Genomic DNA, 26,949 nt, shown 5'->3' on the forward strand with positions numbered 1-26,949 from the left:
TCAAGATCTGAGTTCTAGGGTTCAGTGGTGTAACCTAAATACTCCATTTAAGGGTGTTGCAGGGAGTGCCAAGTGGTTGCCAATTGGCTGACCACCTTTAGGGTGACTACACCCCTTCTATGACCACTTCCGCTGGGAAGTGGGCATAACCCTAACCCTAGTGGCCTAATTACTTCCAAACAAAGATGGAGGAATATAAAAAGTTGTGTCCACTTCAGCTCGTCCACCTTAGGGATGGGACTTGGATGAAGTGGTCACACCTCCTAATCTGCCTAATTTTCCATCTTGCTATGCCCGCAAAAGTGGGGTCAGGACACGGGGGTCGGTCATCTCCATCTGGAAAGGCCTGGGTCGCATTACAAAGGCGGCTAGGCCTTTGAAGCTTTCCGACCTGGAATGTCCATCTTGCCTCGGTGAGGTGTTAACAACCCTGCTCAGTCAGTGCCAGCTTTTGTTTCTGTCCCTCGAGAGCGCTGGGGCTCATCCTGGGGGTCAGACACATTTGTAAGGTGGCTGAATTTGTATGTACCAGTAGGTCAACACACTAGTAGCCGGTAGGTTTTGAGGGAGCACCTGTAAGGTGCCTTAATTAATAAATCTCTCAATGGAATCAGTGAGGGTTTATTAATCTGAGATGTTTGATATCAAACATCCCTGGGTTCAGGGAAGCCATCACGTAGCTAGGAAACTCGTAGTGACCAGTTTCCAGCTTATGTATTTAAAATGGCTTCCCTGTTCACTTACTACGTCAGATAATCGACAGAGACATAGCAATGGCATATCCGCTCGTGCATATCCCTCGCATATGCCCTGATGCACCCTGCCTTAGGAGTGACTTACACATGGCACATGAAGAGGTTGGAGCCCTGGCATACAGGGGGGTGTGACAGGTCATCTTTTCAATTTTACCTGCACTAGCACATGCAGTCTGCAATGGCAGCACTGTGTAGGTTTGGTGAGGGGTCCTTGGGGGTGGTAAACTGTGCTGCAACCCTCATGGACCTTCCTTAGTACCCTAGGTACCAGGTGTACCATTTACTAGGGACCTATAGAGGGTGCTAAAGGTTTTGCCAATTGGGGAAATGACTGTGCGGTTTTAGGGGAAGAGATCTGGCATTGGAGACCTGGTTAGCAGGAACCCAGTTGACTTTCAGTCGAAATTACACCAGAAAGCAGGCAAAAAGTGGGGGGTAACAATGGCAAAAAGGGTGCTTTCCTACACTGTCTATGATCTCTTCTGTGTTCACCTCAGTGCAGCAATGACATATAGCCTCACTATTTAGACTTCCCATCGTCTATAGTGTGGTGGTGTCACCTTACAGAACCACATTCAGGGGCATATTTATACTCTGTTTGCACCGAATTAGTGTCATTTTTTTTTACTCTAATTCGGTGCAAAACTAACTCCATATTATACTTATGTGCTAGACCCCTCTAGCGCCAATTTTATGGAGTTCAAGTCATTTTTTGAAAGTGGAGACCTACCTTGCCTTAATGAGGTGCAAGGTAGGTGTTCCCGTGCAAAAAATGACTCTATGGCCTTAACGCCATATTTAGGGGCATATCTATACTCTGCGGCATATTTATACTCTGTTTGCACCGAATTAGCGTCATTTTTTTACTCTAATTCAGTGCAAATCTAACTCCATATTTATACTTTGGTGCTAGACCCGTCTAGCACCAAGGCCCTGATTTATACTTTTTTTTGCACCGCATTAACATCATTTTTTGACGCAAAAGTGGCGCTAACTTACAAGATATTGGCCCTTATTTATACTTTTTGCTGCAAAACTGCACTAACTCAGTTTTGCACCAAAACATTTAGAACCGGCTTGCACCATTTCTGTGCACCAGCCGGGCACTGTATTTATGGAATGGTGCAAGCCGGAGCAAAGGGTTGGCTAGAGTAAAAAAAAAAGACTTTAGTAGGGTGGGGCTGGCAGTATAGAAGAAGAGGGTTTAGCACCAAAAAATGACTTTAGGCAGGTTAGAGTATAAAAAAATGACTCTAACCAGATTAGCGTCATTTTATGGTGCTAAACCTACCATGCCACATGACTCCTGCCTTAGAAAAGGCAGGAGTCTTGCCCACCACCCCAATGGCCAGCACAGAGGCCTGGGGTCCCCTGGGCATGGCCATTGCACCCTGTGCCATGTATGGGGGCCCATTTCTGGGCCCCCTATGGCACTTTCAAAAATAAAATGCAATCTTACCTGCACTTACCTGGGATGGGGTCCCCCATCCTCCGCAGTCCCTCTGGTGTGGGTGGGGGTGCCCCTGGGGCCTGGGGAGGGAACCTGTGGGCTTATTCCATGGTGTTCCACCATGGAAATAGGCCCACAGGTCCCCTAACGCCTGACCTGACCCAGGCTTTAAAAAATGGGGCAAAGCAAGCTTTGCCCTATTTTTTGACCCATCCTCCCTCCCTTGCACCATATTTGCATGGGAGTATAAATATGGCGTTAAGGCCATAGAGTAATTTTTTGCACGGGTACGCCTACCTTGCATCTCATTAAGGCAAGGTAGGTTTCCACTTCCAAAAAATGACTTTAACTCCATAAATTTGGCGCTAGACGGGTCTAGCACCAAAGTTTAAATATGGAGTTAGTTTTGCACTGAATTAGAGTAAAAAAAAAAAAGACGCTAATTCAGTGCAAACAGAGTATAAATATGCCCCTTAGCCTCAAAAAATGATGCTAATCTGGTCAGAATCATTTATTTTGACTCAAACCTGCCTAACGTAATTTTTTTTAAGCTAGCCTACCCTTTGCACCGGCTTGCACCATTCCATAAATATGGTGCCTAGCTGGTGCTGAAAAATGGTGCAAGCCGGTGCAAAATCTTTTAGTGCAAAACTGTCCTACTGCAGTTTTGCACCAAAAAGTATAAATAAGGCCCTCACTGTGATACTCATGCCATGCATTAAAATGTGCCATGAGCAGTGTTGAAATGGGAGTCTGCCAGTGCCAGGTGAGCCAACTTGAAAAGGGCCAGTGTGTGGGTTGTTTTTATTTTTGGTCCTGTGGGCCATGACAGGACAAAAAAAAGCAAGCATTGGCAAAGCCAATGGGTCTTGCTTATGCAAGAGCTATTGGCTTTGCCAATGTGTTTTAGCCATGGTTTACCCCAGCGTGGCTGCTGTTCAGCATAGCTAAAAGTTAGTGGTGTAGAGGAGAATGGCATGGAGTGGCATAGAGTGGAATGACGAAGAGTGGAGTAGAATATTGTAGAGTGGAGTTACAACGAGTGTTGTGTATTGGAATGACATTGTGTGGAGTTGCATAGAATGGCAAACACTGGAGTGGCACAGAGTAGAGTGGACTGGTGTAGAGTGCATTGGCATAGAGTGTTGCAGAGCATAGTGGCGTAGAGTACAGAGGCATTTTGCGGTTGTGGAGAATCCCTCCCTCTCGTTCCCTCGACTTAACCATAGAGCATCCCAGATATCGATTATCCCTTCCCCAGAGTCGACGATAGACCTGGAAGGAGAAACAACAGGTGGACCATCAGGAAGGGTGTAGGCGGCACCACAAATGGATAGCACTGAAGAAGGACTTCACTCCTTTTTAGGGGAGCGGGTAGACCTACTGATGTTTACGCCACTGGTGTTTATGCCTGGTTCAGTGTATTTGCACCTGGAGTCACTGTGTTCGAGCCTTCATTTTTAAACTCATGAGAGTGCAGTAGAAGCATCACCCTTTTTTCCCTAAGTGTACCAGTGGTGATACACTCCTGGAAGGACCTGGAAGAGAAAAAGAGAAAACCTACATGAAAAAGGACAACACCTATTGGCCATGCAGGAAAAATGGCGTACAACAACAGTCCTTCATGTTAATGTCATAATGTGAACCCAAACAAAATTTCAAGATAAGTAAAGCAACCCAGTTTCTTCATTCATATGTCTGCCCATCCCTCCTTCTGCGGTGTACAATGCAGGGCCGCAGACTGCAATGGCATAGATTAGAGTGGTGCATGGTAGAGTGCAGTGGTGCAGAGTGCAGAGATATAGGGTGCAGTGGCGTAGTACAGAGTGGCACAGCATGGTACACAGCGGAGTGGCATAGAGTTGAGTGATGCAGAGGGCAGTGGCACAGAGTAGAGTTGAGTGGTATAAAGTGCAGTGGCATAGAGTGCAGAGTAGAGTTGAGTAGCATAGATTGCAGAGGCATAGAGTGGTGCAGAGTAGAATAGCATAGAGTGGTGCAGGGTAGAGTATAGTTTTATAGAGTGCAGTGGCACAGAGTGCAGTGGGTTAGAGTGGAGTATTATAGAGTGGAGTAGTGCAGAGTAGAGTGGCATACAGTTCAGTGGCAGAGAGTGCAGTGTTGCAGACTACAGTATCAGAGTGCAGTAGTGTAGAGTGGCATAAGAGCAGTGGCGTGGAGTACAGTGATGGACAGTAGAGTGCAGTGGCCTAGTGTACAGTGCCATAGAGTGTATTGGTGTAGAGTTAAAAGTAGAGTGGCATAGAGGGCAGTTACATAGAGTGAAGTGGTGTAGAGTGCAGTAGAGTGGCATAGAGTAGATTGTTTCAGAGAAGAGTTGAGTGGCATAGAGTGGAGTGGTGCAGGGATGAATGCAATTGCATTGAGTGGCATAGAGTGTAATGTCATAGAGTAAAGTAGTGCAGATGTGTTGGCATAAAGTGTAGTGTTGCAGACTACAAAAGTGTGACTTACATTGGATTGGCATAGAGTGTAGGGGCATAGAGTTGAGTGTTACAGAGTAAGGTATATTGGCATAGAGTTCAGTGGTGTAGAGTGGAGTGGCGTAGAGTGGAGTTGTGCAAAGTAGGTGTGGTCTATACTGGAGTGGTGTAGACTGCAGGTGTGAAGAGTACAGTGGTGTAGAGTAGAGTGGACAAGAGTGCATTGGCATAGCATACAGTGTTACAGGATAGAGTGGAGAGGTGTAGTGTGTAGTGGCATAGAGTGCAATGACATAGAGTGGATTGGTGCAGAGTGCAGTGGCATGGAGAGGTGCAGAGTAGAGTCGAGTGGCGTAGAGTGGACTATTCATGATACGGTAGCACACTGCCATTACAGCCAACATATTTTCAATTGAAATTACCACTACATTTGCACAGACATTTAGGGGCATATTTCAGAAACGTGCCGCTGCACACTTTTCTTGCAGCCTTTAGCTCCCCCCTACTGCCACCATGTGTGCCCTGTATTTAAAATACTCTGCACCATGGTGCAGGGTAGAGGGCAAGGGCGTTATTTTTTTTAAGCTATTGATGTACTCTGCAGGGCTAGCAAAAAAAATATTGGTGCTAGTCCCGTAGATTACATAGAGACCCACTGTATTCAATGGCGTGCCCCTTTTGACGTCTGCTCTGAGCAGGCGTTAAAAGTGCTCAAAAAAATGACGCAAGGAAATCTGTTAGATTTTCTTGCTCCATTTTTTTGGTCCCCCCTATGGAGAAAAGTCCCTTTTGCATACATTAGACCTGGCGCAGGCATAATGCAGTGCAAAGGATTAGAATTTAACACTTTGTAACTATGGCATGGCGTTATTGGCCTTCTAACACTACATTAGTGCCAAAAAATGACACTAATGTGGCGTTATAATGGCTCTAGAGGCTCATAGATATGTCCCATAGTTTTACTAATAAAACTATTCAGTGACAGATTTGTTTTGATTTGTTTCCAACACACTTCAGAAATAAAAGACAATGGGGGTCATTCTGACTCCCGCCGGGCACGGTCACCGCGCGCCCGGCGGGAGCCGCCAAAATACCGTACCGCGATCAGAAGACCGCGTCGGGTATTTTGAGTTTTCCCCTGGGCTGGCGGGCGGCCTCCAAAAGGCCGCCCGCCAGCCCAGGGGAAAACGACCTTCCCACCATGAAGCCGGCTCGTAATCGAGCCGGCGGAGTGGGAAGGTGCGACGGGTGCTACTGCACCCGTCGCGTATTTCACTGTCTGCTATGCAGACAGTGAAATACAAGCGGGGCCCTCTTACGGGGGCCCCTGCCGTGCCCATGCCATTGGCATGGGCACGGCAGGGCCCCCCAGGGCCCCCGCGGCACCCCCTACCGCCATCCTGTTCCTGGCGGGCGAACCGCCGGGAACAGGATGGCGGTAGGGGGTGTCAGAATCCCCCATGGCGGCGCAGCAAGCTGCGCCGCCATGGGGGATTCTAAGGGCAGCGGTAAACCGGCGGGAGACCGCCGGTTTACCCTTTCTGACCGCGGCCAAACCGCTGCGGTCAGAATGCCCTGCGGGGCACCGCCGGTCTGTCGGCGGTGCTCCCGCCGACCCTGGCCCCGGCGGTCTGAGACCGCCGGGGTTAGAATGAGGGCCAATGTGCTTTATATGTGTTCCTGATTCTGATATATTCTCAAATACTTACACAGTTCATTTAAATGTTGTCATGTGCTAGAAAGATTATGTTTCCTACCACCAGTATCCAGCAAGATTGTTACATAAATCATCTCACTTTGAAGTCAGAGAAAGAAAAGTAAACAAGCACCCTAGGAAGACAGCACCTGACATATGACCTAGGTTTTTTAAGGCACAGCAAATGTGACGAGATAAGAACAAGATTTACAGACTGTTTACAGAAAGGGAGCACTGGGAAGGATACTGTAACTAAGGTTTAGGAAAGGAAAGGTACAACCTCAAGTCTAAAACAATAAAGCCAGCAAATGTAAAACAAGAAATTGTGAGTTACAAACCACAAAGCCAATGACAAGCAAATGACTGGCAGAAATACTTCCTTGGTGAGCTTGTTGTTTATGCCTCATGGCAATGACTTCCCTTACTTCTTCATGGCATTTTTGTTACTGACATTACAGTTTTGCTTTTTAATGTAATGTAGTGTCTTTCCCAGGCTGTAACAACTAAAGGGGCCAGCTGGTGAACAATGTTACAATATGTCTCAAACCCCAAGCAGAGAGCATCAAACAAAGGAACACATTTGTAGAATGCTTATTGTTGGTGGTTTATAGTGATACCGGACTGGGTGAAGAGAACTTTTATTTCTCTCCACTCCAGAACATGCATACGGTATCTACCTCCTAGCCTTACTAAAATCAGTGGTTAATTTGTGCTGGTGGGTGTCAGTGACCACACCAGGACTTTTTAATTCACCTGCCACAATGGTGGTAGCCTACTGAAAAAACAGTTATTCAATAGTCCACTAGTGTTGTGTTTATGGTGTGAAACCGGCGTTGCCTTATTTGCAGAACTCTAATGGGCTGTCTGTTATTGCAGCCAGAGAGAGAAAGGAGGGAGCAAGAGAGAGAGAGGGATAATGTGAGCGGGAGAGAGAGTAGAGAGAAAATGTGTGTGTGTTACTTTGACAGAAAGAGAGAGAGTATGTGTGTGTTTGCAAGAATCCTTAAGGTAATTCAAATCGGTGATGCATTCACTGTTACATTTCACACATTTTACTTTATGTTGCTTAGTATATGCAGTGGCGGCCGCTGAAAACCTAAGGGGAGGAGCAGATGGGATGGCTACAGGGTGTGAAATTATTATTATTTTTTTTTTTTAAACTTACCTCTCACCGCAATGCCACTGTCTCCTGCCGCCTTGCTCCTCTTCCCTCGATGTGGTGTACCAGCATTCTCTGGGACAAGCAGCACAGGCTCCCAGCAATCCTGGTGCTGTTTTCATGCTAAACATAGCATGAAAGCAGCATCAGGATTGGTCTGAGTTGCTTGGACTGCTGCTGAGACACAACCCTGGGGTCTGTGCAGTTTCTCTAGCACAGCTGTGTACACAGCTGGGTTGGAGAAACCTAAATGCGCAAGTGTGTCTTGCCGGCCTGTGATAGCCGGCCAAACACTCATGCGCACTTAGGTTTTTCCAACTCTCTCCTCCCGTGGCCCAACCCCACCCCTCCTGCACTTCTGGCTGAGGCAGCAGATGAAAAATTAAAAGAAAGTAAGCTATTGTTTTACTTTTCATCTGCTGGCTCTTAGCCAGGTGTGCGATGCCCTTCTGCCATTGCGGAGAAGCCTCCCCTGGATGTATGTGTCCCTATTTTGCAAGATCCTATGAGTACTTTCTTTTCCCAGGTTTTGGTCCAGATTTACAAGAATTTGGCCCATCAGTGCTGGTGTGCCTGATTTCTTGCACCCACCCACTGCCACCTAATGACACCATGGGTACACTGTATTTACAATACGGTGCACCATGGCGCATGTTAGGTCAATTTTGTTTTTACGCTGTTGTGGCGCTTTGCTCCACTAGCGTCAAAATTGTTGATGCTAGTGGAGCAAAGTGCAAGGAGGCCCATTGGTTTCACTGGGTACATCCTTTTAACGTCAGCTTTGAGCAGGCATTAAAAATTTCGCCAAAAATGGCGCAATTAAATATTGTAAATTTCATTGCACCAATTTTGCGCCATTTTTGCAGGCCTCCTAATGACGGAATGTCCCCTTGCATACATTATGCCTGGCACAGGCATAATGTGGTGCAGGGGGTCTCAAAGTGGTGCAATCCATGAATTGCGCCACTTTGTAAATATGGCGCAGCGAGTTTTGCCTCATTGAGCCACAGTAGTGTAAAACAAATGACGCTAATATGGCGCAAGGAGGCGTGAGGGCCTTGTAAATCTGGCCCATAGTATTTCTTCAATGATTTTCATCTAACATACGAGTTTTCGATAGTGTGTGCTGTGGAACTGCCTCTAAATGTAGGGTGAGCTCAGGATGTAGACTGGTGTTCATGACATCACGACTGAGATTTCTATAGTTGAGACTAAAGGCAGTAGTCGTTTCTGACAGTGCTAGTTACGGTCTCATTAAGATGTTTTTTCTAAATGCTTATCCAATCATCTGCCTCTCTGCATAGTGCACAGGCCGGTGGTCACAAATATGGCAATTGCAATTACGATTGTATGGTTATCTGTGTGGAGGAATTACACAGCTCTTGAAATATGGAGATGGCCAAAAGAAGCCTTTTCTAGGTGAGAAGCCCCCACTGAACTCTCTTTTATGAAACTGCCTCGCCTGATTTGCTTTCTGACTGCAGTCTAGGTGTGCCAATCTGTTTAGAGAAAGTGGGCACTACTATGGATGAAGTGCGCAGCATCCCCTAAAAACATTTTGGGCACCTAGACGTTTTTTTCCTTTTATAAATTAAGCACTGAATAAAGTCTATCTTTTTCCAGCATGGGTTAGTTCTGTAGTCATTATCCATGTGAATTACCTTGTTGATTATATACATTATTTCCATTGTTAATAATTTAACAATATAGCCAAACATTGAAGGTGTCTATAAAGAAGGCTCTGACCCATCCTGCCCTCTCAACTCCAACCACACATGTCTACACCACCCTATGGTGTTATCCAGGCTTACCCAGTTTACTCAGTACAACTGATTCATGTTTATATATGGCTCCTTTTTGTACTGATGCTAATTTTGAGAAGTTTCAGCCTTTCACAATTCAAACAGTGTTTCATACAATATGAACACCCTATTAAAGTTCTCCAGAAAAGATGCCCAGATTTATAGTGTTTTTTAATCTGGCAAAAAATAAAGCACTGACATTTTTCCGCTTTCGAGAAAGATTTTAACATTTTGCTCCCTTACCAGTAAACCTTCTCCTGTTTTGCCAACTCAGGCCCATATTTATACTTTTTTTGCACTGCATTTGCGTCATTTTTTGACGAAAACTGCGCAACCTTACAAAATACAATTATATTTTGGGCATGATTTACACTTTTTTTGCGCCGCATTAGCGTCATGTTCTGAGGCAAAAGCCACGCAAACTTACAAAATACAATTGTATTTTGTAAGTTTGCGCCGCTTTTGCGTAAAAAAATTACGCTAATGCGGCGCAAAAAAAGTATAAATCAGGGCCTTTGTGTTTGCACCGCTTTTGTGTAAAAAAATGCACAAATGAGGCACAAAAAAAGTATAAATATGGGCCCCAGTGTGGGTGAGTACGTGTAGTGTGGAGGCGTTTCATTAGTAACTGTTTTAATGAACTTCTCAGCTGGGGTGCTGAAGAATCATAGGGTGAACCTATTAGTCACAGACAAAAAGGCAATCTCCTAGACTTTATGGGTTCTAGAGGTACTACATCAAAGGGCGGTGCGGGGTGGACAGTTTCAGGTACAGGAGGCTGGAAGGCAGGAGGTAGGCGTGGTGGTGTTGACTAATATTTTCTGTCATGTGCTTATCTGATGGGTTGATGGAAAAAGTCCAGGCTTGTTATGCTTTAGTGTGATAGGTCAGCCTTGTCGTCTTGACATCTGACAACAAATCTTTCTTTCCAAGAAGACAAACAAGGCATGGTTTCTAATTCCCATGGAAGATTTTCCAGCACATAAAGTGTCAGTCACTTGACTAGAAGTTACACTGATTTAACGCCGTAAACAAGATGTCACTGTTCTGGAAGACGTCACTGTTCTGGACTGACCAATACGAAATGTATAGGCAGCATAGGGGCGGGCCACTGGCCCTCGATGCTGCCTGGATCCGAACTTTGAGTCGGAGGTGGAACCAGGGGCGAAGCTTCAAGGGGTTGTTTGGGGTGTTACACCCCACATGTAAATGTATTTTGTGATAAATAGTTGGGAACAGGTGATTTCTCTCAGGCATGGTGTGGTGTCTGTCGGATTTCACCAGGAAGTTTTACACATACAGACAAAAATGCACATCCTGCTCTCTGTTTGGAAAGACTTCAAAATGTTGGCTATTTCACAAAATAATGTGCTTTCCTTTCTCTCACTTAGTACCCCTGCCAATCCGCATTTCTCTCCTTTTCCACTGCCCTTAAGCCCCTCTGTGCGTCCTGCTTGTCGCGTTATGTATTTTAACATCATGTACCAGAGTCATTGCTGGGAAATCTGAAGCTAACACGCCCCCACCCCAATGTTACTGACCAACCTATGCCCCCGGGTAGAACAGAGATTTCTACAGCAAGAATGGTAGCGGCAAGAACAGATTTACCTATAGAGTCTGACCACTTTACTATTCTGAAACAAACATTGTGAAAACCATAGTGTAAAACGCCCGCAGTTAACATCCATTGTTGAAAAGCCAGACCTGTCATGTCTACCCAAATTTTGCCTACATGTACCCACCCTTGCCACTGATTTTTTTGTGTGTTTTTCAACTATTTGGCTACATACAACGTGTTTATTTTCAGTGGTAAATACTTGTTTGTGTGTCACCCCAACCTGCTTGTAGGTGATCTCTTATACTTTCCAACGTTCCATGGCCGAAAAGAAGTACATTTTAAAGTTTTACACATACGAACTAGCAAAATGGTAAAATCACCCGAAATTATATCAAATGCCCTTTGGACCGATTACGACATCTCATGAAATCACATTACACGCTATAGGACGAGAAACAGAGAAATTGGCGGGTGGTTTCAGTCCCAGATGGTGCAGGTACAGCGGGGCTTGAGGTCAGGACACCCCATGGCTCTCATAGACCTGGGGATTGCCTGCGGGCACCGGAAGCCAGCACTTACGCCCATTACGTCCCTTGTGCACCTACCGTAATTTATTTCCAGGTCGCTGGTATCACATAGGTGTTATACAAAGGGAACTGCTATTATAAAAACCGCCAAAGATTCTTGTGTGCTCCATTTTAGAATGATTGCGCGGGTGCATATTTTGCACTGTCACAATCACAGTGTGGCATTCCCTCATATGCCTGGGGTTTGTGGCTCCATACAAAAGAGGAAACACTTTGCTTTTGCATACACATCATATTACAGCCAATGAGACTGAGAAGTTCTAAAGTGCAGTTCATTCTACCGGGTGCCCTTTGGATTGGTGGGGAGGAGGTCCCAGGGACCCTCCAGGCATCCTCTACAGGTGGGTACAGTCATTCACTGCTCCTACCCGCAGCTTGCATCGCTGGCTCATTTCAATTGCATGCCAGGTTGCCACCAGTACAGTGCAAGGTGGACCAGTGGCTTCAAACAGCCAGTCCTCTTTTCAATAATGCGCTGTTCTCAGTACATGGGAGAGTGTCTATTTTTTGGGAGACTGAAAGATCCCACAGATATCACGGTCAAATTGGCCACACGGGCAAAATAGCAGTTCGAAATTGCCTCTGCCAAAGGTCAGTTGTGGCCCAGTGTTTCCCCCGTGCATGGACCTTTCTGTGTCATACAAGCTGGTAGGAGCTTCAGGTGCCTGTGGGAATCTGCTGGACTGTTTGTTATCATGTAAAGCATTATTAAAAGGTGGTCTGGGCAGGGAGCCCAGCATGGCCTTGATATTAAGAGGGCTCACAGCCGGGCCTTTAATTGCCAAACAAAGTTTCGCCTTCTCTCCAAGCATGTTTGCTGGGACTGAACAAAGGACACATAGCTAGAACCCATGATTACCGACCTGAGGGCGGTCAGTTAACACTGATGATTTTATTTTGGCTACTTTGGTGTCTTAAGAGTGGGTGGTCAGATGGACTTTTTCATCTTTCCAATCTTCCCCATTTTATTTAAGAACTATAGACAGATTTCAGTGTTTGTAGGAAGCTGACTCTCTATATAGCGTACTAAAATGAAGTACAGTGTGTAGAGAGTCCAGTTGATCCCCACAGGCTTGCAGAGGCAGACTTAAATAGGTCTAGTGCTCCATTTGTGGTAGTGTGGGCGAGCAGTTAGGCTTATCAAAGAGTCGTGTTAAGCATTTGTTGAAAAACACTAAAAAAAATCAGTGGCAAGGGTGGGTAAATGTAGGCAAAATTTGGGTAGACATGACAGGTCTGGCTTTTCACCAATGGATGTTAACTGCAGGCGTTTTACACTGTGGTTTTCACAATGTTTGTTTCAGAAAAGTAAAGTGGTCAGACGCTATAGGTAAATCTGTTCTTGCCGCTACCATGCTTGCTGTAGAAATCTCTGTTCTACCCAGGGGCGTAGGTAGGTTGGTCAGTAACATTGGGGTGGAGGCGTGTTAGTTTCAGATTTCCCAGCAATGACTCTGGCCTAATTCCTACCACACAAGATTGAGGAATTTAAAAAGTAGTGTCCACTTCAGCTTGTCCACCTTAGGTGTGAGACTGGCATGAAGTGGCACTCCTCCTAATTGAACTAAGTTTCCCGCCAGTCCTGCCGCCAAAAGTAGGGTCAGGAACTGAGGGTCGGCCTTCTCTACCATTTGGAGAGGCCTGGGTTGCATTTCAAAGGCGGCGAGGCCGTTGAAGTTCCCCACCCTGGAATGTCCATCCTGCCTGGGAGAGGGGGGGCATACCTCTGCCCAGAACAGTCCTTTGTTCTGAGCCCTCATGAGCATTGGCTCCCTCCTCAGTGGGCCAGAACTCTGTCTAAGGAGGCTGTACTGGTTTTGACTAGTCAGTGCCCACGCTAGTAGCTGGTAGGTTTTTAGGGGGCACCTCTAAGGTGCCCTCTGAGTGCATGTATTAATAATTCCATCACTGGATTCAATGAGGGTTTATTAATACGAGATGTTTAATACCAAACATCCCTATTGTCAGTGAGGCCATTATGTAGCTGGGGAACTCATAATGACCAGTGTCCAGCACATGTACATAAAATGGCTTCACTGTTCACTTAGTGTGTTTGAGAATCGACAAAGACATAGCACGGGCATATCTGCTCATGCAGGTATGCCTTTACATGCAATATAATGCACCCTGCTTTTAGGGCTGGAGGGCCTGCTAGAGGGGTGACTTACATATATTGCCTGTGGTGTAAACGGGACATGGCACACAGGCTGTGTGCTGTGTCATTTTTAATTTTAGTTCTGCACCAGGATACGCAGCCTGTGAAAGCAGCACTGTGTGCACTTAGGCCCTGATTTATACTTTTTTTGCTTCGCATTTGCATCATTTTTTGATGCAAAAGCAGCGCAAGCTTACAAAATAAAATTATATTTTGTAAGTTTGTGCCACTTTTGCGTCAAAAAATATATAAATTAGGGCCTTAGTGAGAAGGTTGCTAAGTGTGGCACAGTTCGTATTGCAGCCCTCAGGGACCTTCCTTTAGTACCCCATGCCCTAGGTACCATTTGTAGGAACGTACAGTGGTAGCTAAAGGTTTGTTTATTAGGGAAAAAGGACTTTGCAGTTTTGGGGAAAGAGATCTGGCATTGGGGACCTGTTTAGCAGGGACCCAGTGCACTTTCAGTCGAAATTGCACCAGAAACCAGGCAAAAAGGAGGGGGGTGACCATTTAAAAAAAGGCACTTTCCTATAGTGTTGCATATATTTGTAAGTTGTCTGAAATGAGAAACTATTTTCTACATACAAGTTAACAACTGTTTGTAGGCCAATAAAGGAAAGCAGACATTGATTGTACTGTTGTGAATATAGAACATAGAAATATTGTGATATAAGCATACCATGGACAAAATATTGAGGACCCAAACTGGGACAGGCAAACACATATCGAGGAAGTAAATATTTACTATTCTTAACTCCACATCTGTGCACCTTGAAGAAACATAGTATATTAAGTTATTTATATGTATTGCCAGGTACAGAAAATCTACACTTACCTTTTGATATTTCAGTTTCAATACTTTGTCCTTGATATTTATATACCATAATATTATGTCTTCGATATTCAAGGGGCACACCCAAACATGACTGAATTAGTGCTATCTTCTGTTTTCAAAGGAGCGAAAAACATAGGGGCATATTTATACTCCGTTTGCGCCGGATTTGCGTGTTTTTTTTTACGCAAATTCGACGCAAAACGAACTCCATATTTATACTCTGGCGTTAGACACGTCTAGCGCCAAAGTTCATGGAGTTTGCGTCATTTTTTAGCGTGGACACCTACTTTGCGTTAATGATATGCAAGGTAGGCGTTCCCGTCTAAAAAATGACTCTGAGGCATGTGCGCCGTATTTACACTCCCGGGCAAAAATGACACCCGGGAGTGGGCGGGTCAAAAAAAATGACGTCCAGCCGCTTTTGCGTCGTTTTTTAGCGCCTGGTCAGGGCAGGCGTTAAGGGACCTGTGGGCTCGGAAGGAGCCCAGAGGTGCCCTCCCATGCCCCCAGGGACACCCCCTGTCACCCTTGCCCACCCCAGGAGGACGCCCAAGGATGGAGGGACCCATCCCAGGGAACTTAAGGTAAGTTCAGGTAAGTATTTTTTTAAATTTATTTTTGTGGCATAGGGGGGCCTGAATTGTGCCCCCCTACATGCCACTATGCCCAATGACCATGCCCAGGGGACATAAGTCCCCTGGGCATAGCCATTGGGCAAGGGGACATGACTCCTGTCTTTGCTAAGACAGGAGTCATTTTAATGGGGGTTGGGAGTAAAAAAAAATGGCGCAAATCGGGTTGAGGCGAAAATTTTGCCTCAGCCTGACTTGCCCCATTTTTTGACGCCCAAGCTCCATATTCCCCTACGCCGGCGCTGCCTGGTGTACGTCATTTTTTTTGACGCACACCAGGCAGCTTCGCCGGCTAACGCCGGCTAACGTCATTGAATAAATACGGCGCCCGCATGGTGCTTCAGAATGGCGTTAGCCGGCGTTAGATTTTTTTGACGTTGGCGCAGTTGTGCGTCGAAAAATATAAATATGGCCCATAACGTTTCCTGAACGCACAATACATGCAATGCAATGTACTGCGGTTGTAAGTGAATCAGAATAAAGATTTTAAAAATCGCCTTGCATGATGCACACATGAAAAACTGCTTATTTGTTCTTAAAAATACGTTAATTTTTAATGAACTAAATTATGCTAGATTTAGCACTGGCTGAAGTATACCATCTCAAATTGATCCTTTCATTTTGCGTAATGTAAAACGACTGGATCTTCTGACTTGTAGTTTACATTCCGATCTCTGAATCAAATCAAGGAATCTAGTGAACACGCCTGTAGGAATCAAGCCTGTCTCCTTCGGATGACGCACAGTACTTTGCTGCACACATAAACCACATTAGCTATGTACCAATATTTTACCTTGTACACGTCTCCACTGCTTTCTGCAAGGTTCGCTGTATAGAAATACCATATACATACATACATACAGGATTTAAAAGTGAGACCTGATAGATACAGAGCTCTGCGGAAGGTGCATTAACCCACTGACCTATGTTAGCAGCTTACCACTTGGCTAGCAGTTTTAGTTATAACGATAGCTCCGTGAGTTAAGATTCCTATTGTAGAAATATGTGGACAATTTAAAGATCTCAAGCTCCACTTTCTCTGAGGTAATGGCAGATTTTAGTTGTATGTCAGAGTAATGTATTCAGAAATATCACCCAATACATATATTGTGTCCTAAATGTCATTTTCAAAAGTATCCCCTTAGATGTAGACCTTCTGTTATCTGTAATTGGTGGATATTTTTGTGAACAACATTTAGGACATACTATTTGTGTTGGGTGATATTCTGGCTGTCATCGTCTGGTACCATACCCAGCTTTTCGTCCTTTAAAAGTGAGCTGGGTAGTAATAACACCTTACAGTGCTGCTGAACTGCACCAGTGTTTAATCCATCCGTGTAAACAGTACTAGAAAAGGATTTCCTTTTTGTCACGTCCAGACTTTTGCAAATGCGGGCCAGCTTTTTGTTAACTGCACGGCCCTTTTTTTGTTCCCGCTCTGACCTTGACAGAGAAGGGTTCAGCAGTAGAATGCTACCCACCGTAAAGCGCTCTGTGCCTCATCAGTGGTAATAGCAAGCGCTATATACAGGGAGTGCAGAATTATTAGGCAAATTAGTATTTTGACCACATCATCCTCTTTATGCATGTTGTCTTACTCCAAGCTGTATAGGCTCGAAAGCCTACTACCAATTAAGCATATTAGGTGATGTGCATCTCTGTAATGAGAAGGGGTGTGGTCTAATGACATCAACACCCTATATCAGGTGTGCATAATTATTAGGCAACTTCCTTTCCTTTGGCAAAATGGGTCAAAAGAAGGACTTGACAGGCTCAGAAAAGTAAAAAATAGTGAGATATCTTGCAGAGGGATGCAGCACTCTTAAAATTGCAAAGCTTCTGAAGCGTGATCATCGAACAATCAAGCGTTTCATTCAAAATAGTCAACAGGGTCGCAAGAAGCGTGTGGAAAAACCAAGGCGCAAAATAACTGCCCATGAACTGAGAAAAGTCAAGCGTGCAGCTGCCACGATGCCACTTGCCACCAGTTTGGCCATATTTCAGAGCTGCAACATCACTGGAGTGCCCAAAAGCACAAGGTGTGCAATACTCAGAGACATGGCCAAGGTAAGAAAGGCTGAAAGACGACCACCACTGAAAAAGACACACAAGCTGAAACGTCAAGACTGGGCCAAGAAATATCTCAAGACTGATTTTTCTAAGGTTTTATGGACTGATGAAATGAGAGTGAGTCTTGATGGGCCAGATGGATGGGCCCGTGGCTGGATTGGTAAAGGGCAGAGAGCTCCAGTCCGACTCAGACGCCAGCAAGGTGGAGGTGGAGTACTGGTTTGGGCTGGTATCATCAAAGATGAGCTTGTGGGGCCTTTTCGGGTTGAGGATGGAGTCAAGCTCAACTCCCAGTCCTACTGCCAGTTCCTGGAAGACACCTTCTTCAAGCAGTGGTACAGGAAGAAGTCTGCATCCTTCAAGAAAAACATGATTTTCATGCAGGACAATGCTCCATCACACGCGTCCAAGTACTCCACAGCGTGGCTGGCAAGAAAGGGTATAAAAGAAGGAAATCTAATGACAAGGCCTCCTTGTTCACCTGATCTGAACCCCATTGAGAACCTGTGGTCCATCATCAAATGTGAGATTTACAAGGAGGGAAAACAGTACACCTCTCTGAACAGTGTCTGGGAGGCTGTGGTTGCTGCTGCACGCAATGTTGATGGTGAACAGATCAAAACACTGACAGAATCCATGGATGGCAGGCTTTTGAGTGTCCTTGCAAAGAAAGGTGGCTATATTGGTCACTGATTTGTTTTTGTTTTGTTTTTGAATGTCAGAAATGTATATTTGTGAATGTTGAGATGTTATATTGGTTTCACTGGTAATAATAAATAATTGAAATGGGTATATATTTTTTTTTGTTAAGTTGCCTAATAATTATGCACAGTGATAGTCACCTGCACACACAGATATCCCCCTAACATAGCTAAAACTAAAAACAAACTAAAAACTACTTCCAAAAATATTCCGTTTTGATATTAATGAGTTTTTTGGGTTCATTGAGAACATGGTTGTTGTTCAATAATAAAATTAATCCTCAAAAATACAACTTGCCTAATAATTCTGCACTCCCTGTAGATGCAATTTCAGCACAATGCGGCGGCCTTTGCCTGGTGGTCCATTCCCCAAAATTCCTGAAGCAGTGGGAGTGAAATCACACGCCCTGGAAGATTTAACAGCATTGAAAATGTGTTGAATCCTTCGACCTCTGTAGCATCTATTTTTGCTGTTGAGTCAAAGAGCAGAAGGCAAAAAGAGCTCTAATGTCGCATTCATTCCCGGCTTCAACACCAGTCACTGATTCCATTGCTTCTCCCACCACTGACCTGTGTCCCCGATTCTTGATTCCTTTACCACTGCTATGGGACCATACATCATCTGATGCACATTCTTCCATGAAGAACCATGCAGGCTTATGGATGAGAAACAGGATGGCAAAGGTCACTGAAGAATGTAAAACCGTCAGCTCCTTCTCTGGGAAGTCTCATACACCAATGATTGTGATTCTTATTTCAACTCAGGGCATTTTAAGAGTGTATCAGATCTATAATCCGCCCTTCTTGGACTTGTCTTTTGCAAACCAAAGCCTTGCTCCATTCATAACATAAAAAAATATTTCCTGGCTGACGTTGTTAAAGGAAAAGCAAGTTTACATTAATACATGTCTACTTCTTAGATTATGTTACAATACATGTGAGGAGAAAAGTAAATACATTTGCCTCCATGTTACTCTCATATAAAATGTGAATAATTCAGTTATCTGGGCACTATGCGCTACTGACTATCACTGTAGCCAGATTATTACAAATCAGTCACTGTGTCATGTTGGCTATTTGCTTGCACCCACGCTTCACACTGCTCGCACTCCTGGTAAATGTTCTTATATAGAACATAGTATTCACACTAAGTGGTTCTAAGCAATTGCCCAGGGCCACACATTTCATGTAAGTTATAAAGCTGTGATTCAGATTCAAGTATTATGTTTATTAAGTCTTCTACTTAGTTACTAGGCCACATGTCTTTGGCGACCACTGTCCTTCTTACATCCTTACATCTCTTTATCTATGATATGTGTGTGTGGGTGGGTGTTGTGTGTGTGTAGAAGGCAGACCTCTGAAAATTACTCATCAAGGCATAACATTTGGGGAAGTGCCAATTTAGTGCCGTTAATAGCATCTTTGGGGCCCCGGTCTAGACATATTTTGGTGCTCCCTGCTCAGAATAACTTCAAAATTCTTACCCATTTTCAGTTATTTAAGTATTTCTAAAACCAAAGAATACTGAATTACAATCTCGAGAAATGGGGGTTCACGGAAAGAGCTCGAATCTCAAGTTACACGTGGTCTGCAAGCCAAATAGTCCCAACAGAAAGCCTGAAAAAGCATTGATGAAGAGATTTATTCTTCTTCTACTGGGATCTAGATTTTTGTTCATTTTCTGGCAAAATTCCGTGGATTTCAGTGTCATTTCTGCCTGTCCCTCCCACTGTAGGAAAGACACGGTAAAGGGGACTAGGTGGATATTTAGAAGAGTAGTGCAAAATTTAAAAATAAGATATGTACAACTATCAGGCTTCAATTTTCAGGAATTTGTAATCACAAATAAAAAAAACTTCCATTGCTGCAGTGAAAATCAAAGCACTGCACCAACAATTTTCACCATTTCATCAGGTGACACCTCTTATCATTTCTCTTGTTTCTCTTTACCTGCATTTTCTTCCTCTCTTCTCTCTATGTCTACATCCCTCTGTCTTGGATCTGCAGAACAGGTGAAATGGGAGGGGATGGGGGACAGGAGGTGGTCAGAAGAGTATAGAGAACAGCAAAGTGAGGAGAGGTGAAGTAGAGGGAGAAAGGGTTAAAGATAGAGATGAGGTTCAGAGATAGACAAAGTAATAAGAGACATAAAGGAAAGAGCAAAAGGAAAGGTAGCCAGAAAGCATTACATAGAAAAGTAGAAATAGGAAGAGGTATGTAGAAAAAAAGCGAGGTAGATAGGTAAGATTTTAGAATGAGATAGAATGTGGAAAGAGATGGACATATCACAAATGAACTGTAGGGAAGGGGGTAAGGTATTATAAGGGATGTCAAAAAGGTGGGCACGATAGAGCAAGATAGATGCGGCAAGAGGTAAACAACTGGAGAGAATAGGCAGAGAGAGTGAAAGAGAGCAGTGAGGAAGAGAGAGGGATAGAAGAGGTACAAGGCAGGTGCACATTTGTCACTGCTAATGCCAAGCAGCCTGCCATGTAGTTTTTGACCCACTTTATTTATTTTATTCGAAACAATCTTCAAAACAGATTTCGTTGTCTAAAAAGAAATATCAGTGGCACTGACATTTAGGGAGTTTTCTGCCTAAATATGGATTGTACTTGCTGACACCCATAGGGAAAATGAGTGATGGTTGCCGTGCCTTGGATAAAGCAGGAATAATGTCACTGAGATCAAGTGACCGGTTGGCGGATAGGTCATCACGTCATGGGTTTGGTACAGTGTAGCCAGTTAAAGGTCTCAGCAGTGCTTAATTTGTGCTTGTAGTTTCCGGTGCTGAGCACCGGCACTTATTTTTGAGGGCCGGGGCTTATTCTTCTGCCTCAAGCATTTGCTGCGAGCAAAAGACACTTATGGGAAAGACGGAGGAAGGGAAAAACGAAAAAGGGAGAAAGTAGAAAGCTGCAAGAGTGAGCTGAAGGGGCAGGGAGTGGCATTATATGGTTTGAAAAGGCCCGAGATGGCTTCAGGATTACGCCACCTCAGTATTCCCTGTTCACACATTTAATTGTAGCAGCCACGTGTTTAAGAGGAGGGCTTTGAGCACCAGCACCTTTTTATTTACAAATTAAGCACTGGTTGTCAGAAACTCTGCAGTTCGCTCACCTCGAAAGGGTGTGGGAGGCATGCGGTGTTGGTCGGGTATATCCCATTTTTTACTGTGTGGCACAGTTGTGCTGTGCCAGTAGGGCTGCAATTTACTGGCATGCTGTGCATCTTTCATGTGAGGATACGGGCATCCAGCTTGGGGCATTTCTAGATCATGCTGCAATCGTCCTGTCAACATTAGCTGTGTGAGGGGGCGGACATGCACACTATTAACCAATAAGCCATGCACACAATGACCCTACAAGGTATGCACAGCATTAGCCTACAAGGGCTGTGACAGTGTGAGGAGGCGGGTGAATCACAGACCGAAGAGAGCCCCTCCCTACCGATCATGTCATCAGTGTCCCACATAGCGTCCATGTTGACCCTTCCTAAAAGGAAAAAACAAGAAGGTACAATAAAAAACAATGTAGCAAACATAAAAAACAGACTCCCATTTTCCCAACTAGAAGGACAGGAAGAGGAGGAGCACAAAAGAGAGGACAAGGAAAGGAGAAGGGGCGTTGCGCAAATGGGACCATAAGAGGCAGAAGGAACAGATTGTAGCGGGCTGGGGAGCGACCGAATCTGGAAGGAAAGAGAGACGCCACAGATGACGAAACCTCAGACCCAGACGCCGACTATGTATCCTCAGGACTACAACTCCTACCAGAAAAAAACCCATGAAGAAGTTGTAGGGAGGCTACCACGTAGGGAAGCTACTATGTTTGCTGCAGGGCCTCCCAGAAGTCAGAGGGACAGTAGAGATGCCAGACCCTAGCCACGCTCACCGGGGAGCATGGCGTGCCCAGGCTAGTGCGTGTGTATGCGAGGCTGGCAAGGGCATTCGGGAGGGGGTGAAGAAATGGGAATTTTACATGATGGACCGACTGGTCCCTGGCACTATCATTTCAATGTTTTAATTGAAGGGTTAGCTGTTGTTTGCTTTGTTTTATTTTTCTCTGCATTTATTTGGGAGGTAAAAAGGGGCCTTTGTATTTACAAAATTATAACAGTAGCAATTACAGACTTTTTTTCCTGGCTAAAGAGGGAGACTCAAGGAGACAGAAGAAAGAATAGGCAGAAGCCCAGTAGTAAGGGAACAGAAGAGTTAGCCAAGGAGGCAAAAACCCCGACAAGAGAACTAATGAGAAGAGAGGTGGGGAAGAAACTAGAGAACAGAGACAGAATACAAGAATGAGATGTCAGAATAGATAAGCGAAAGAAAAGAAGATTAAATCCTGCAAAATAGTAAAACAGGAAGGATATGTATCAACCGGTGGTTTCTGTGTTCTTATCCCAAGTATTCAGCCCCTAAAGCTGGAGGACCTACTAAAGAGGAAAAGAACAGTCACTTGGAGTGAACAAGAGAACACTTCCTAGAAAGAAGAGATGTGTAAAACCTCTTGTTACTGTGGTCAGAGTACACACCAACGTTTTCAGAGAGGATGGTCTTTTATTTCTGTAATGTGCATTTCCACAACAAGGATAAGCAACAACAACAACAACAACAAAAATACAACAAAATCTTCTGTCAGACGGGGCAGGTTTCTCCATCTTTGGAACACAGGTCTCCCCTTTTTGTAACTCCAAACAGGTCCTTGTCAAGTTTGCAGGCGTCCCTCAGAGAGAAGGGAAAAACAAAAGAAAACGGTCTTAGATTCATCGCACTAGAATAGTGTTCTTCTCATCACCATCACCTGTGAATAATATATTTTAAAAAACAGGGTTATAGTTGTTAACAACCACATCAGGTGTCAGTGCTCTTTCCCGGGCCCTCGGGCCATAAAGTTCTCAGGCTGGCCCAACCCGGGGAAATCCTTCCCACCCAGCAAACTCCTTGACTCTTAAAACCCCATATATTTGCCTTTGGCCTCAGTCCCCTCCAGGAACTGCGGAGGTCAGGACCAGTGCGCATCTCTCCGGCTGGCCCGCTGATGTCTCTGTGACTTTGCCTATGACGTCCTCTTCGCCGGGTCTCCTTCTGCTGTCGCTGGTTGTTAATGTAGTCAGCCTCTGTGGCTGCAGGGATCCTAGGTTTGTCACTGCTCCTTTCTTAGTTTGCGTTTCTCCTTCGGCGTTCTCCACCTTTCCGCTCCCCTCCTCGTTTCTCCCCACGCTCCGCTCTTCTTCCTCCTTGTTGGTTCCTGATTGATCCTGTCTGGAGTGACATGGGTTTTCAGCAGGAACGCTGACTTTCGCTATGGAAGTGACTAGTTTGCCAGCCTTTTTGAGTTTCTCGCAACTTCCATCAGCACAGATGTTACACCAATAAAGAATTTCCTTTTTTCACTCCTAGCTGAGTCTGTGTGATCCCTCCACACCTTCTAACAGACAGTAATTAAGAGACTCAAGCCATGGCAATTGTCTGATTTACACATTTACTGGTCATGCCGCAATTTTGCTCATGGTTGGGTAGATGATGTTCTGTAGGGAAATGTAGTGAGCAGGTGCTTGTTGTGTCTTTTGTTTGTGTCTGTGCCTATTGTTGCTTGTTCTCTGGTGCACAATCATCAACACTGGCTGTGGGCAAGCATGACATGAAGAGGAGTAATGCTTTCTCTCCTCTTTTACTAATTCTCTATACTGATCTCTTTCTCCACCACGTACAACGAGTAAATGTGCATTCAGGGAGCATGAAGGTGACAGGATTAGGATAATTATTCTAGGGACGCAGTATTGGATAAGAAAAAGGTCTGTGGTCATGATCAATGGAAGTGGTCTTCTGTTAAACGACTCAAAGGTATCTTGGTCGAAAGTGTGGTGTAGGAGAGTGCCCCTGTGGTTCAAGGGGGCTAATGCAAAGGCAACGACTACTCCCTATAGTGTTGTCTCTTGTTAGAGAAAATAGTGGTCTCAGTCCTAAGGGACCTTTGTACTTCTACAGATAAGGTGCTTTGTCAGTGTGTTAGTTTCCCAGAAGTGGGCGTTCCCACCCATCCGCATGTAATGTATGTGGTACTACAAGAATGTAAGAACCTAGAGAAAACTTTGCTACCAAACTTTATGTAACAGCTGTACCCCTGAATGAGATGGAGTGAAAAATGCTAAACTCTATACCTAATGATTCTCTGGTATGAAGGTTGGCAGGAAGAAAATCTATAATTGCTATTTAAGGGATGCACCATATACTAAAGTAGACCCTATGCTAAAAAAAGTGTATTCTGGCTCCCATTTAGAGCTGAGAGCAGTAATTTAAAGGCCATACACCTCTCAGTTGCTCACCTCGGATTTAAAAACATTTTTTAAAGCAGTAAAAGAGTGACTAGGGTGTTCTGCTGTCTTGGAGGAAATGTGATATATCTTTTGACATTTATAAAGCTTACTCTTTGGCTGAGGAGGCATCCATCGTACCAGAAGTAATTTACATCTGAGAGACTAGCATACAGATACTTTGCAGAAATCTTCAACTCTTCATATATCCTTTGAATGTACGTGTCTCTTTGGGCAGGAGTTGGAACAAAAGATGAGGAAAGTGTTTAAAGAGAGGAACCATTAATCTTCTGTTAAGCCTCTTGAGCAGAATACTCTATCCGGGGTTTCAGCAGGAATGTATTTTCATCAGCCATCAAAATGGCAAGAGCAGTCATACTACAAAGTTGTGGAAAGAGCTCCCAAAGAAATAATCTACAGAATCAAAAGCTAGAAGTTGATACATTTAAAAAATACTGATGATCCTGGAGAGGCCAAGTGTGGCCAGTTTGAGGGTGGATTCATAACTTCAAAGAAGCCAAAGAAGAATCCACTTAAGATAGATGGGGTACCAATAATCCAGAGTAGATATGTGATAGAGTTTGTCGTACCACCTCCAAACTCAGGAGTCAAGGGACTACATGGCTGAAGTGCCAAAAGGGAAACTAACTTTGTTGAAGATCTTGTGACAAAGGAGGTGATGTTACCTGTTTCTTTGCAGGGTAGAGGAGCGTAATTCATTATCTTTCTAGTATCCAAGGTATCAGGGGGGATCATATTGGTAGCCAGGTATACAAATTGGTAGTTCATCCCAACAAGTGAACAGCATGTCAAGAAGAGGGTGCAGCAGTTTTGAGATCAAGTCCTTCCTTTGCACCTAAAGTGGAACTTCTTTTCACAAACCTTTTGAGGTAGTTGTTCTAAAGTTTTGAATGCCTTTCCTTGGTGTAGAAAAGGAACTTCATACTCTCAATGGAATTTGGGCGCTCACTTTTTATCTTAATAGATCTCATTTGTTTCGAAAATCGGAAAGTCTTTTTGTGACCTTTGGTGAAGCAGACCATGGGAAGAAAGCTTCTTTATTGAGAATAAGTTGGTGGATCAAATCTACAATTGCCTTTGCATAATCTTTGGCCGAGCATCCAGTGACTATGGGATATAAAAGGGCGACAAGAAGTCTGGCAGCCTCTTGGGTAGAATTCGATTGAGTCCTTTGTTTAAGATCTGTAGGGCTGATACTCGCTTCCCCTCACATTTTTGTTTGCCATTTTAGACTTCATAGACAACAGAATAAGAACAAAAGATTTGGGACCAGCATGTTAAGTTCTAAAATGAGATGATGATTCTAAATTTAAATAAATCACTGGGCAAGCTTTGAAATCCAATTGTTCAGTGCTTTTTGTTAGTCATAGTCCATTCTTTCCTTTAGTATACCTCATAAGAGGGATGCAGATGTAATGGTCTGATTGCTTACTAGTAATCTTCATTACGCCAAGACCAACTCATCCTCGTCCCAGTCCTTGGAACCAGCTCTTTCGCTTTTGACATTACGGCCTTTGTTTGGGCTTAGTATGTCAGGTGAGTGCTGAGAAGTAAAGTCTCCTAATTGGGCCCAGTAGGGTTGGTCGGGTTTTAATTTTCAGCATTTCTTTATTCTTCCTGTCTCAGTGCGCTGGGATCACCTCATAAGTAATGATCGGGCCAAGTACGAGTAGGCCTAGGGGTCATAAGATTGCATGTAAGCATTCAGAGTATTAGCATTCGCCCTCCAAAGCTCATACTCAACAGGCAGGAGAACAAACCTGCTGTCCCCATCTGCTTCCTAAAATCAAGCATCACACTCATTGGACATAGAATCAGTGTTTAATTTGTGCTTGTTGTTTCCGGTGCTGAGCACTGGCACTTATTTTTGTGGGTCGGGGCTTATTCTTCTGCCTCAAGCAATTGCTTCGTGGAAAAGACACATATGGGAAAGACGGAGGAAGGGAAAAACGGAACAGCGTCACAATGAGAGAAAGCAGGTGGCTGCTAGAGTGAGCTGAAGGGGCAGGGAGTGGCTTTACATGATTTGAAGAGGCCCGAGATGGCTTCAGGATTAGGTTGCCTCAGTATTCTGTGTTCCTACATTTAATTGCAGCAGCCGCGTGTTTAAGAGGAGGGCTTTGGGCACCGGCACGTTTTTATTTACAAATTAAGCACTGCATAGAATAAAGACAAACAACAGTAGGAAGTGCCACAATTCAAAATATTCTGATTGGCTGAACCACTATCAGCATTCCAAACGTATCACTAACTACGATTGCACAATTAGTCCGATTGTTTAAATCACAGGAGTTGCAAATAAATTCAAACATGCTTCTTGCAACCTTAAACCCAAGGCTACCCAAATTCTTCTACAAAGGCACAGGCAACAGCCGTCTATGAATGTCTTTAATTCCACATCTGCCAGCACCTGGCCTTCACATTCTGACGTTTTCAGAGTTTGGGTAGACATTTTATTGTCTACCATTCGAGCTCCATTTAGGTTGTCACTGATATGGAGGGTCTTAAACATTGGAATGACTTACATATATGCCATATAACGTTTTGTAAACCAGAGGAATAAATGTTAAATGCACTTATTTTAAACACTTTCAGTTTTGTCCTGATTTATTTTTTCACTCAAACTTAATATAAAACTATTAATTAGGGTCCACGTCATCAGCAACCTGTTCGGCATTGACACGCAGTTTATTTGTAGTTTTCTGGAGTGTGTGTCTAGAAACACACGTGTTTCCCGCGCTCTGCTATGCTTTCGAGTTTGTTAAACAT

This window comes from Pleurodeles waltl, chromosome 6 (assembly GCF_031143425.1).
Source record: "Pleurodeles waltl isolate 20211129_DDA chromosome 6, aPleWal1.hap1.20221129, whole genome shotgun sequence".
Classification (NCBI taxonomy): domain Eukaryota; kingdom Metazoa; phylum Chordata; class Amphibia; order Caudata; family Salamandridae; genus Pleurodeles; species Pleurodeles waltl.